Source organism: Palaemon carinicauda, chromosome 17 (assembly GCF_036898095.1).
Source record: "Palaemon carinicauda isolate YSFRI2023 chromosome 17, ASM3689809v2, whole genome shotgun sequence".
Taxonomy (NCBI): Eukaryota; Metazoa; Arthropoda; class Malacostraca; order Decapoda; family Palaemonidae; genus Palaemon; species Palaemon carinicauda.
In genome coordinates, this window is record NC_090741.1 from 106,985,184 (window position 1) to 106,997,291 (window position 12,108).

A 12,108-nucleotide genomic window follows, 5' to 3' on the forward strand; every position below is an offset into this window, starting at 1 on the left:
GTTCTCCCACTTCTGCGAACTGAATGTGGCCCTTATCTCTGGATAGGGCCACTATTTCACTAACTCTAGCCCCAGAGGCTATATTGAACAGAAAAATAACCTTTTGGGTTAGATCCTTAAGAGAACAATCTTCATTGTTCACAGATGAGGCATAATGTAGGACCTTGTCCAAAGACCAAGAGATGGGCTTTGGTGGTACTGCGGGCCTAAGCCTTGCACATGCCTTCGGAATCTTATTTAAGATTTCATTCGCCAGATCCACTTGAAAGGCATATAGAAGAGGTCTAGTCAAGGCTGACTTGCACGTATTTATCGTGTTGGCCGCCAGACCTTGACTATGAAGGTGGACAAAGAAGGACAGACAGAAGTTCATTGAAATTTCTTTCGGTCCTTTTGCTTTCACAAACGCAACCCACTTTTTCCAGGAAGACTCATATTGTCTTCTAGTTGACTTAGCCTTCTAAGAATTCTATATTGCGTTCTGAGATCTCAAATCTTTTTCTAACCGCTAGGGTAAGAAAATCATGAAATGAAGGGTTTGGGTTCTCTGTGACAAAACGAAGGCAGTTAATTTCTGAACCTTCTGAAATAGACCTAGGTTCAGAACTAGGGCCAGCCTCATCTTCAGTTCCTTCATTAAGGAGGACAGATTGCTCTTGGGCTATCTGGGAGCCAAAAGAGCTACTCCCCATTAGAAGTTAATATCTGAGCCTGTTGAGGACCTTCAGCAGGTGATTGGATGGGATGAACAGGCACACCTGAGTCCATCCCTTCCATACTAGAGACATGTCGTCGATCAACCCCACTATAGGATCCTCGTAAGGGGCTACATATCGAGGTAGTTTCTTGAAGACGCTCATGATGAATGGGTCGATCTGCAGTTCCGGGACTTGTTGCCATCTGGGAGGGAATAGGTCTGCGTCCATGGACCATTCCAACTCTATCGGCTTGAATCGAAACAGAGCATCCACTGTCACATAGTGGATCAATTGTATATGAACTGCTGACAGGTGCCATCCCTTTAAGAAAGGGATGGTTAACTTCACCTAGACTGTATGAGACGTTCTTTAGCATTATCGATTGTGACGTCTCATTATCGCTTCGGTGTCCCAGATCAGTCGTAAGAAATCTGATCTGTGTGGAGGGAGCTTCCTCACTCATGATAGGACCAGCAGAGTCTTGGGACTTTGGTGCTTTCATTTTTGTTAGAGAAGCGATTAAAGAGGGACCGATATCGGTCTTTTTTTTATCTCTTCAAGCGTTTGATGCGTATTTTCTCCAGGCTCTTAATGCATCTTTCCGCTGTGCTCTTAGCACTAGGTCTGTCACTATTGCAAACTGGGGAGAGTTTAGCGCTTCTCCCTGCTAGTGTCTTGGAAATCTGACTGATTACCTGAGTCTCTTGACAGACCTCGCAATCTCCTTTTATATTCCCAAGGGAAAGGAGAGTTGATGTGACCGCGGGCTTCAATGGTTTTTCAGCCATTGAAACCCTTGAGCTGGAGAGAGTCGAGACTTCTAGAAGCTTATCTTGCATCCGTGATGTCCCGGGAACCGGGTCATTTCTTTGGATGCACATCAACCAGCCACTTCGGGTGCTGCCCACCCCAGCCTCTCGTCCAGGTACATTAATGCCTGAACCATTTCTAGGCTTGGTTTTAACGTGACTAAGTCTGCCAATCCTATGAAGATATTTAGGACTGTGTCTAGTCCGACACGTGTCCTTCCTAGGATGTATGTTACTATCTGTAACTTGAATTCTAGATAGGAGGGAAGGGGGTGGTTGACTGGAAGTTGCCACAGGACACCTTTCAGGTCTGACAAGACTACGAACATCCCTATTTGGAACAAGGTCCATATGTTCGGAAGGATTAACATTCTGAACTTGCTGTTTTCTATAAACTTGTTGAGTGGCGACAAGTTCAGAATGACTCAGAGATTTCATGAGTCCTTCTCGTGAACACAAAACAGCCTTCCCTGCAACTCGATGGACTATAGTTTTCTTACCACCTGTATGCTCTAGAGCTCTCAGGTATACTCCTCCAGGAGGGTTTTGGATTGTAGGAGAAGGTAAGGAAATGATGGTGGAGACATTTCTGTTTCCCATCAAAGTCCCATCTTGAATAGACCTTGAACCCAAGGATCGTAGGTCCGACGATCCTGAAGGAACGTTCCTCCTAGCAGAAGCATCTTCATGCTTCGAATAGTCAGTAGGTTTAAACTTTTGACCACCTGCCTGTGGCACCGTGGTCACTGGAATAGTGGGATGTTGTTGAGCAGCCCGAATATTTCCAGCATTTCCCGTCTTCTTTTTAGGTTGGGGACTCACAACCATGGAAGATTTTCTCTTTGAAAGGATGCCCCACTTTTGGAGAAGACTTATGTTCTCCATGGTGGCTCTAACTACCTTGTGTGGGAAGTGGTCTTTACCCCAGATGTTGGAAGATATTAGCTTCCTTGTTTCGTGTTTCACTGTTGCAGCAGTGAACACAAACTCTCTACATGCTCTCCTTGTCTTCATAAAGGCGTAAAGGTCCTCCACTAAGGTAGCCATATGCATTTTGGCTAGGACCATGAGCATGTCTGGGGTATTTTGGTAGGTTGAACACAACTCTATGTAGTTTTGTAGAGAAAGGGAGGCTGGAAGTCTCCCCTTTGTCTCTTATTCATTATACAAGAGCAACTCAGATAATTTAGGGAGACATTCATTAAATTGTCAACTTGCGACATCAGCGTCTAATCTTCCTACTGAAAAGGTTAAATGGACTTTTGTGTTTTACCAGTTCATTCACCGCCTTCTGGACAGAAATATTCCTGCATGGCAGTACCTTTGTGGTCACTGCTGGTTCGATAGTCAAAATCACTTCACGAAGATCCCCTAGCTCATCATTTTCTTTGAAGCTAGCAACTTGGAATTTTTCTTCATTTATTGTCACAAAACTTGATGATTGCTTAATAAAATTCAGTTGCATTCACTTCGCCTCTCAGTTATCACCTAACTGGTGCCTCGCACAACAGTTATCAGCCTTATATATAGACATAGTGAACTTATACCAAAACATATGAACCCTTCTACATGTAAACTAACGATCGACCATAAGGGTCACCACAGCTCTGGAACTGTCCATGTGAAGTATGTAGATTGTCAACAAACACAAATGTTTAAAGTAACTATTACTTTTCTTAACTATTGAAACCCAAGTCCTATAAAAGGAGTAGGATTTTAGCGAAGCCAGAACAGCCATTAAGAACTCCACAAGGTAGTTATAACTACCAGCAGATAGCAGGTAAGCACCACCTACTTGCCAGTCAGCTAGACACTAACTTTCACCCTAAGGCTCGGAAATTGCTGGGGGATTGAGGAAGTAAGTGTCTAGCTATTTACCAAGGCACTTCCCGCACTTCCCCGAGCTTTTGGGGGTAGCAGATATCTCTCAGGAACTAAATCAGAGGAGATGGAGTTCCCAGTCCTCTCATCCCGTCCCTTTAAGTCACATCTTACGACACGTAGGTATACGTTGCCGTTATTCTAATTGTTGTTATGCCCCCGCAGCCACAGTAAGAGTAATTTAAAGAATTCAGGTTTGGATAGGTGAAAAAATACAAATTCCTTAAAAAGTTTATAGGAGTGAGGGTGATAACTCCAGCCAACTTCTAATTGGTCTGAGACTGAGAATGTCAGAGGCATTAGGTTAGACCCACCAAGTGTATTTCGTAGTCAATAACAAGAAAACTAATATCCTTGTATAGGATATGTTGTTTGGATCTATATATATCGATAAGATATGGGTTTGAGTACACTCTATCCATCCTCCCCCTTATCTGGGAGGATTGGGGAGATATTTCTTAACAGATTTTGTTTGAAAAGAAAGGTTGCTCGATTATGAAGCTTTCCTGTATCTGACATCTGGTCCAGCCCATGGCGGCCATGACTGCTGCACTCTCAAATGAAGGTGAAGAAAGAAGTGTAAAGGCCATTCATTCTAACTGCTAAGGTAGCTACATAATCTGATGAGCAGCCACCACCAGACCAAGAGTAAAAGAACCCAAGGACTCGAGGGTATGCTACCACAGGTAGTAGGAGGTAAAATAAATCTGCTTTGGTAGACTCCTGTCTTAATACCTGAACCACTGACAAGTTCTTCCTGAGTACTAAGAAGGACTCAATATTGCTAACCTCGTGAGCCCTTGCCAGAGTAACCAGCCCCTTTGCTGGTTGAGATTATGTATAGGTACTACTAAAGGCCTCATAGAACAAGAATCATTGTTCTTAGATATCTTTCTCTTTTAGTCCTAAAAAAGTCTTTGAGGCTCAGGCCTAAAGTGCCAAGTCCTCTTAAGATAGGACTGTCAACTACCCAGGACAGAGAAGGCAGTCATTCTGATGCCCTCTGAATGCCTGCTGAGAAGAGATGGAGGACTCAAACCTTGTATCATGGGGAGTTCGTTCTTACCCATGAATTTAAGAACCAGCTTGCGAGACCTTTCATCCTCAGGAATGACTAATGATTTACAAGATGTCAAAAGCTTGCCAACTTGCTTCGCCCATTGTTCTCCACCTTTGCTTTTATCTCTGACGCTGGTGTCAGAGGTTTCAGTTATTTCAGAGATAAACTCTGGAATGCCATCGGAGTGCAAGTGAAGAGAACTCTAAGATCTAAGAAGGGCATATGCTGATAGCATGTAGTCTTCCTCTTTCATTGCAGACTGCATGGTACTTACTGTCTCCGTGCTGAATGGAGTTTGATAAACTAACCTGTTTAACGGTGTGAAGTTCATGACTAGTCTTCGCCCCAGTTGCCTTTTCCACCAGGAAGTGCCGACTGTAGAAACATGGATAACTGTAATAAATAACTTTGAGCCCTTTCTCCCATATCCCTTTCCCTCCGGTGCTACTAAGGCCAGAGCTTTTGGTGATTTTGAAAGGTAACTCTGGAACAACATCAGAATGCAAGTGAGGGAAGGATAAATACCCATGAAGGGGATACTATTAATCTAAAAGGAATTTTAACATCTACTGGTATACTCCACATTGCATAATGTCATGTCAGGTATTTCCTCACTCATGGCAGCTGGAGAAGGTGACAGCAGACTTCAACATACCCCTTTTCCCTTAACTCTACAGCCTCTCCTGAACTGGTCAGGCTTGAATATTGTCTACATCTTTATAAGAAGAGGCAGCTGAAGGTTCTGATCTGTTTTTGGAGGCAGCCAGAGCTTTCTTCAAAGCTGATCCTGAAGGTGTGACATACATCAAAGGCTCACTGGCTTCAAAGGAACTGGGACCATGAAGGTAACAGCATGGTGGATGAGGAAGTCAAACTTATCGATTCTCCAATTCTCCTTCATAGTGTCTCTGGCCCTCCAAGGACAAAGAAACGTAGCATCCAGCAATGGGATGTTTCTCAATACCGATGTCTTTTCATCCAACTTGCCCGAAGAAACAGGGAACAACTACACCCCTCCCCTTTGGGACCAAGTTGGCCCATTGCTTAGCTGTCTGGTGTGACATCAAAGTCACCACATTTGCCATATACAGAATGAATTTCCGGTACTTTGCAAACATCTTAGGATTTGACAAATCCTGAGTAGTGTCGAAGTAGGATATCGAGGACCATTGGTCGATCCAGGAAGCCACTTGGAGGCTGGCCATGAAAGAAGTTTTCATGGCAGCAGACTTAAGAACTGAGAAGTCTGTACCCTCAGTATTAAGTCTCTCCACAGGCTAACTACATGATCAACGGGAGGAAGAGATGGGCTTTCACCCTCATGCACGTTGCATCTCCTCATTCTTGTCCGACATTGTCCAAACCTCTGCATGAGTGCCAGAGCTTTCAACGATTCTGGAGGATACATCTGAAACATCAGTAAAACTCAAGCGAGTGGAGGGAGAGAGCTGATGATCAGTATGTATTCTGTCTGAAGGACCTCCGCCACCCAATCTTCCACTTTGTGTTGCTGCCATGTTGGCCAATGGGTTTTCAGGCATTCCCCATTCATGGTTGCTGGAGGAAGAGAAAGCCCTTCTTAACATACCCTTCCTCCTTTCCTTCTCCTACCTCCCTTCTTGGCTCAGCCAGAGTGAGGTTGAAAGGGAAATTGAAGAAGGGGCTGAAGTGGGCATGGGTTTTGGTGTGCCTGTTGGATAAGGGAGTCATGGCTCACCTTCCTACATTTTTCGACAGTTGCCTCGATGTCCTATTGCAGGAACAAGGACAAGTTCAGCAACAAAATGGTGGCTTCCTATCCCATATAGTTGGAGAAGCAACCTGATACTGCGTCTCTCCATTTAAGGACCCAGTTCACCCACTGGTTAGACAACTCACTTGCTAAGAAGCTGACAACCATTATCCCCAGAGAGGATGTGGTTAGTAAATTTCCTCCTCAGGTCTTCTGAGGGAAGGTGAGACATCACGAAGTTGGCTACTGCCCCTGACCAAGGGTCAATCAATGAAGTAGCCTGGAGGCTTGCCATAGATGCCAATTCCATTATTGTGGACTTTGAGGCCAAAAAAGAGGTGACTACCCCTTTGTCAGCTCTTCTATCGTGTCATCGATTGACAGAGGAGTAGGTGAAGCATCTCACAGGATATAGACTCCATTGATTAGAAAGAACTGAAGGAAGAACCTTGCTGGACTTACTATGCGATAGAGAATTCTTTGGTCTTGTGATTTGGAGGTCTACCTTGTTCAGAGAAACCCTTGTTAATCTGGACTAAGGTAATTTAAGGTTTGGGCGGGAGCCTTAACAACTGCTTTAGAGACCTTATTTGATAGGCTTGGGTGATACCTCACTGAGCTCATAAAGTTCTCTAATCAGTGCCAAGACCTTGAGGACTGTTGACTTCATCTCAGGATTGTCTGGCTCGGCTGGCTGAGGACCATAATTTGGAAAGGTCGAGTCTGGGAGATCCTGAAAGATCCTCCTCCTGGAGTAGGGTTCCATGCAGCAGGAAGGGATCTTTATTGATTTGGCATAGGACCAACTGGGGTCTAAGACCAAACCAGGCCAGTAACACTCAGAATGAGCAACTGAAATGTAACTTGTACTTTTGATAGAGTCACTCTTCAAAGATAATCGGGATAAATGATCGTCCTCCTCAGAGGATAACCTTACTGGAGCCGAACAATTCTTATCTTTGGTACTGTTGGAGGAAGTCTGGTACTTAAACCTGATATCCTTGTGCTCAGATCAGGAGTCTGAAGCAGCCTGATCTCAACCTGGAGAAGAACTGTGAGGGGCAAAATGTTTCTTTTAGGAAGTTTTCTTGGGTCGAGCTATAACCAATCCTGAAGCCTCTGGAAATGTAGCTTCCCTCCTCCTTCTCTACTGCCTTAGATGCAGTGGCCCAAAGGGTCTGAAGACTGGATGTCTTCGCTGAAGATGCCCAGTCTCCGTGGGAATGAGACTTCTCAGAAAGAGAGGAGAATTGTTGGGAAGACTGGCCACTAGTGGTTTTTGTCGATGGAGATTGAGAGGGGGAACTACCATTTCCTTTCTACATTCCTTGGAATGCAGGTAGTGAGACCGAGGTAATCTCCTTCCTCAGCGTGCTTGTGGTCGTTTATCAGCAGATTGGGGTAATTATTGTTACAGCAATTGTCAGCATATTCCTAGAGAACTGGTTCCAGAGGTATGGTGCTTATGGGACTTGTATCACAATCAGGGTGTTCACGATAACCGCTCCAACTGGGACCTAGAGGAGTGAGCCTTCCAGTCTCGTGGGAAGCACGACTAAGCTGTCCACGACTTCCTCTCTCATGGTGAATGAGAACTAGAAGCACGTGCTTTCTTATCCCTAGGGGGAGAAAAGGCAGAAGCATATTCATGGTGAACAAAACCAAGAAGATTGGGATAACAGAGCTCCATGAGATCAAGACTGAGTGGATTGGTTGCATGGTGATCGTGTGCATGGTGATTATTCCCATAAAAAGAACAAACAGAAGGGCGCTTGTTCTTCTTCAACTTCTACTTGACAGTAAATTCCAGATGATCTACAGAATCTGAAGCATCATCCGACACTTTCTTTTTTGCAGCTTTTTCACAGAGCGGTCAGCCACCAAAGAATTTCAGGAGCATCCCAAGGCAGGAAAGGATCCAAGTCCTGATCAGTAATGCTTTGTATTGATCTCTTACCATTCCAATCCTTGGAACCTTGCCAGGTGACCACTGGAACCTTGCACCAAGCTTCCTTCCCAAGTGGTTGGGACTTGGTGAATCGTTACTGCCACCATGAAACCATGTAGGGGAATCGTTAGATGTCACATGAGACTCCAAATGACTGGTTGTCCTATGCTTTAGTCACATTGTTTTCTTTTTCCTCAACATGGCAGGCAGTGTTCGTGCGCATGGCAACACCTCTGAAGCAGCAGACAAAGACTCAGTGGGGGAAAAGACAGGCAAAGGGCGTTGGGGTCACTCAACATCCCCTTTGGTCTTCTTTTCAGTGGTCAAAAAATTCATGACTGCAGACAGTGCCTGCAGTTTCTACAGGAACAGGGTTGTCACTATGGGCCTTGCCAGACTCCTCCTCTGCAGGGGGCGCCTGCAGAGGAGCAGCAACAAACTTTTGGGCTCTGACTAATGTTAAAGCCTCAAGAAGCTCCTCTGCAGATGAGAAGCCACCAATCCCCAGTGAAGGCCACAACCTAGAAAGATCCAAATTCTTGTCAGGGTCGTCAACAGTAATTACAGCATGAGATGGTTGTCACAGGGGGGGGGGGGGGTGAATTGCACCCACTAAGGAAGAACTATACACTGGCCTTCTCAGGCCACTCTTGGAAGGTGGGGGGCAGTCTCCCTTCCCTTGACTGGTTCCCCCAGATGGTCCAGTCTCAGAAGAAACCACAGGGAAAGAAGTTAGCTGCTCCAGAAGAAGAGGAAAAGGAGCTAAAGAGTTTCTTTAGCATCAGTTGAGCGTGCCACAGGGAAAGAAGTTAGCTGTTCCAGAAGAAGAGGAAAAGGAGCTAAAGAGTTTCTTTAGCATCAGCTGAGCATGCCATCTGATGTCAACGAATCTGTCTTAGACTTCTTTTACTTCTTCTTAGTGAACTCTGCCCACTGCAAAGGAAGCCACTCCCTACACCCATCACAGGGGGATGACTGCGAAAGGTCATGCGCCTGGCAAAAACCACAAAGTAAATGGGGGGAAGGGACCATTCGCCACTGCCGATTCGCTGACGACAGTTAGCTACTGACAGTTAGCCACCGCCCATTCGCCTCCGATGCCATTTCACCACCGCTGATTCACCACCGGCGAAAGAATAAGTGCTCCCATTATAAGCATATGGGGCAATCGTTTTTTTTTTTTTTGCCGGATAACTCTGAAAATTTAATAATTTAATAATTTTATAGTTTAACAAGGTCGTTTGCTTAGATTGTTTACAAGCATAACAAGTCTGTTTACATTTTTATTTAAAAAAAGAGTAAATATTTTCTTAATATTTTTATCAGTCTTCCTCAAGCCCTCAAAATGAAAACATTTTTTTTCCAAACGCGGAAAAGAGAAATTTCACCACGATGGTTTTATTTAAGTTTTTGATAAATCATCTGAGAGTGATCCAAGCATCAAATTTTGGCGCTGCGAACAAAGGGGAAGATGCAATGGACGGATCCACACCAGGAATAGCAATGTGATAAAAGAAATGAATGAACACACTCATTCAGTCTCTGTAGCAAGTGAACAAGTTGCTAAGGTAAAAGTAAATTTAAACGCTGTGCAGATGAATCACAAGAAGTACCTAGTGTTCTTATAAATGAATGTATATCTGGTGTGCCTTTATCAGTGCAAGCATCATTACCAACATGGGACAGCATGAAGAAAATAATTAGACGAAAAAGAAATGATATTAGCTTAGCGCCAGCAAATCCTACCGATTTTCTGCAGTCTGCAGTTGGCCATTCTGACTGCATATAAAATGTATAAACCTGATAACTTATCGGAAGAAAGGTTTCTTTTGGCTGATAGTTGTCCAGAAAGTAATCATATCATTATATTTGGAAGAGAATCCTGGGTACATTATCTAGTAGAATCGACATGGTTTGTTGATGGTACATTCAACATAGCCCCTATTTTATTCTCGCAAGTATATTGTATTTTGCCAAAAAAACTTGGTGTTCATCCAATTCAGTATATCTTTCTAACAAGTAAGCAAAGTTCAACTTACCTACGCATTTTTGAAATGGTTAAATCATTGGTACCTAATCTAAGACTGGAATGTATCCAATGTGACTTTGAACAAGCAGCTATTGGTGCTATGACAGAATGCTTTCCGGGAGTCCAAATAAGGGGATGTTTTTTTTTTTTTCATTTAGCATAAAGCATGCAAAGACATATAGCTGCAGTCGGAGCAACTAGGCAGTACAATAATGACCCTGATTTTGCTTTAAAATCCAAAATGACAATTACCTTGGCTTTTGTACCACATTGTGACCTTGACATCTACATAGAAGCACTTTCTGACTTTTTGCCTGAGGAACTCATACCAATATTAGATTGGTTTGAATATAATTTTATTGGTATCTACAATAGGCACAGCAGACGCCGAAGGCCACCCTTGTATCCCCATGATACTTGGTCGCAATATGAAACTACTTAAAATGATGAAGATCGAACAAATAACCACGCAGAAGCTGCTCATCGCAGAATTGCTTTTGAACTTAGAACTAACCACCCAACCATATGGAAATTTATAGAAACTCTAATGAAATTACAAAAGGGAAGAGATTTATATATGGAACAACTGATAGCAGGACGCAGACCACCATTAAAGCTGAAAAAAATATAGAAGCACTGATGAAAGAATAAAGAAAATTGTTCTCGAGTGCAACAATGAAAGAGAAACTTTGGAATATCTCAAAGGAATAGCCCATAACTATCAAATGAACTAAAGTTTCTATTTTCTTTAGGTGCAAACCAATATATTTTTACTTGTTCGTAAACAATAGTATGTTTGAATGACTTTTAACTTTTTTTTACCAAATAAAATGTTTATTTTTTACATTTATTTTATTTACACTTTGCAGTAGAATAGTTAAAACTGCCAAAATAAAAGAAAATTGCAGAGGGGAAAAAATAAACAACTGTAGTTATGTTTCTGGTGACTAAATGTCCCTGTGGCGAAATGGCCCAAGTGGCGAAAAGCTGGTGGCGAACAGGTGGTGGCTAATAGTCGTCGGCGAATGAGCGGTGGCGAATCGTCACCAACCCAGTAAATGGAGGTGCACCTCCAGCTTTCTTATATTGCAGCCACAACAACGGCATTCCTTACCATTGCAAAGATGCATGCCTGGCTTAAGGACAGACATCAACAACCAAGTCAGAGATTCAGTAGGGTACATGTGTACTCAGCAGTGGCCAAAGTCAAAATGAGGGTTGCTCTACCTGTTTGGTGGGTGGGGCTTACTCCCCATCTGGCAACTAATTATGTTTACCATGTTAAAAGTCTAACATCTATTTCAGCTTCACTGACATTATACTCCTTTAAAAACACAAAGAAACCTGTCACTGGTTCTTTTTATCTTACCACACCACAAGTAATTTTTTCCCTTCAAAACCAAAGTATCCTTAGGGAGAGACACAGGTGTACCATGATTGTCCATCAGAAAGTTGACGTGAAGGAGTGCCCATAATCCTGACTGACAGAGGGCACGCTTGGTTCAGTAAAACACTGAGCACTGGAAGCAAGAGTGTAAACCCCTGTACCACATAGCGAGACATCTTCCTATTCTGGATTGGTTCTTGGTAATGCACCACCCCTCTCACTCATAAGTGAGGAGTGATCGGTCAGAATCTCATGCAATGTCTGTAGATTGGTCCTCTGGACTATAGCAACTTCTTCTGGGCAGAAGTAACAGCGCATCATCTGAAAGATAAGATGAAGATGAGGCAGAAGAGGAAGAAGAACTAGAAAAGAAATAGTGTACATGCTTCTTCTTGCCAGGCTTCTTCAGGGTAGAAGTATTGGAGGTTAACAATAGAACTCATGCAGGGGAAGAAGCTACAAAGGTGTAGCAATAGACGGGGAAGATAACAATGCGGAAAGTATAAAAAATCCTAGCAACCACAATGCCTTCAACAGCTTTCCCACAGACCCAGCACCAACAAT

The 12,108-nt window shown here is 43.4% G+C and overlaps 1 protein-coding gene across 1 annotated transcript in view; it reads left to right on the forward strand.

The window, feature by feature from the left end:
• The window catches only part of LOC137656893 (putative inorganic phosphate cotransporter), a 61,819-nt gene that overhangs the window by 12,587 nt on the left and 37,124 nt on the right, over positions 1 to 12,108 (forward strand). The window lies entirely within an intron of this gene.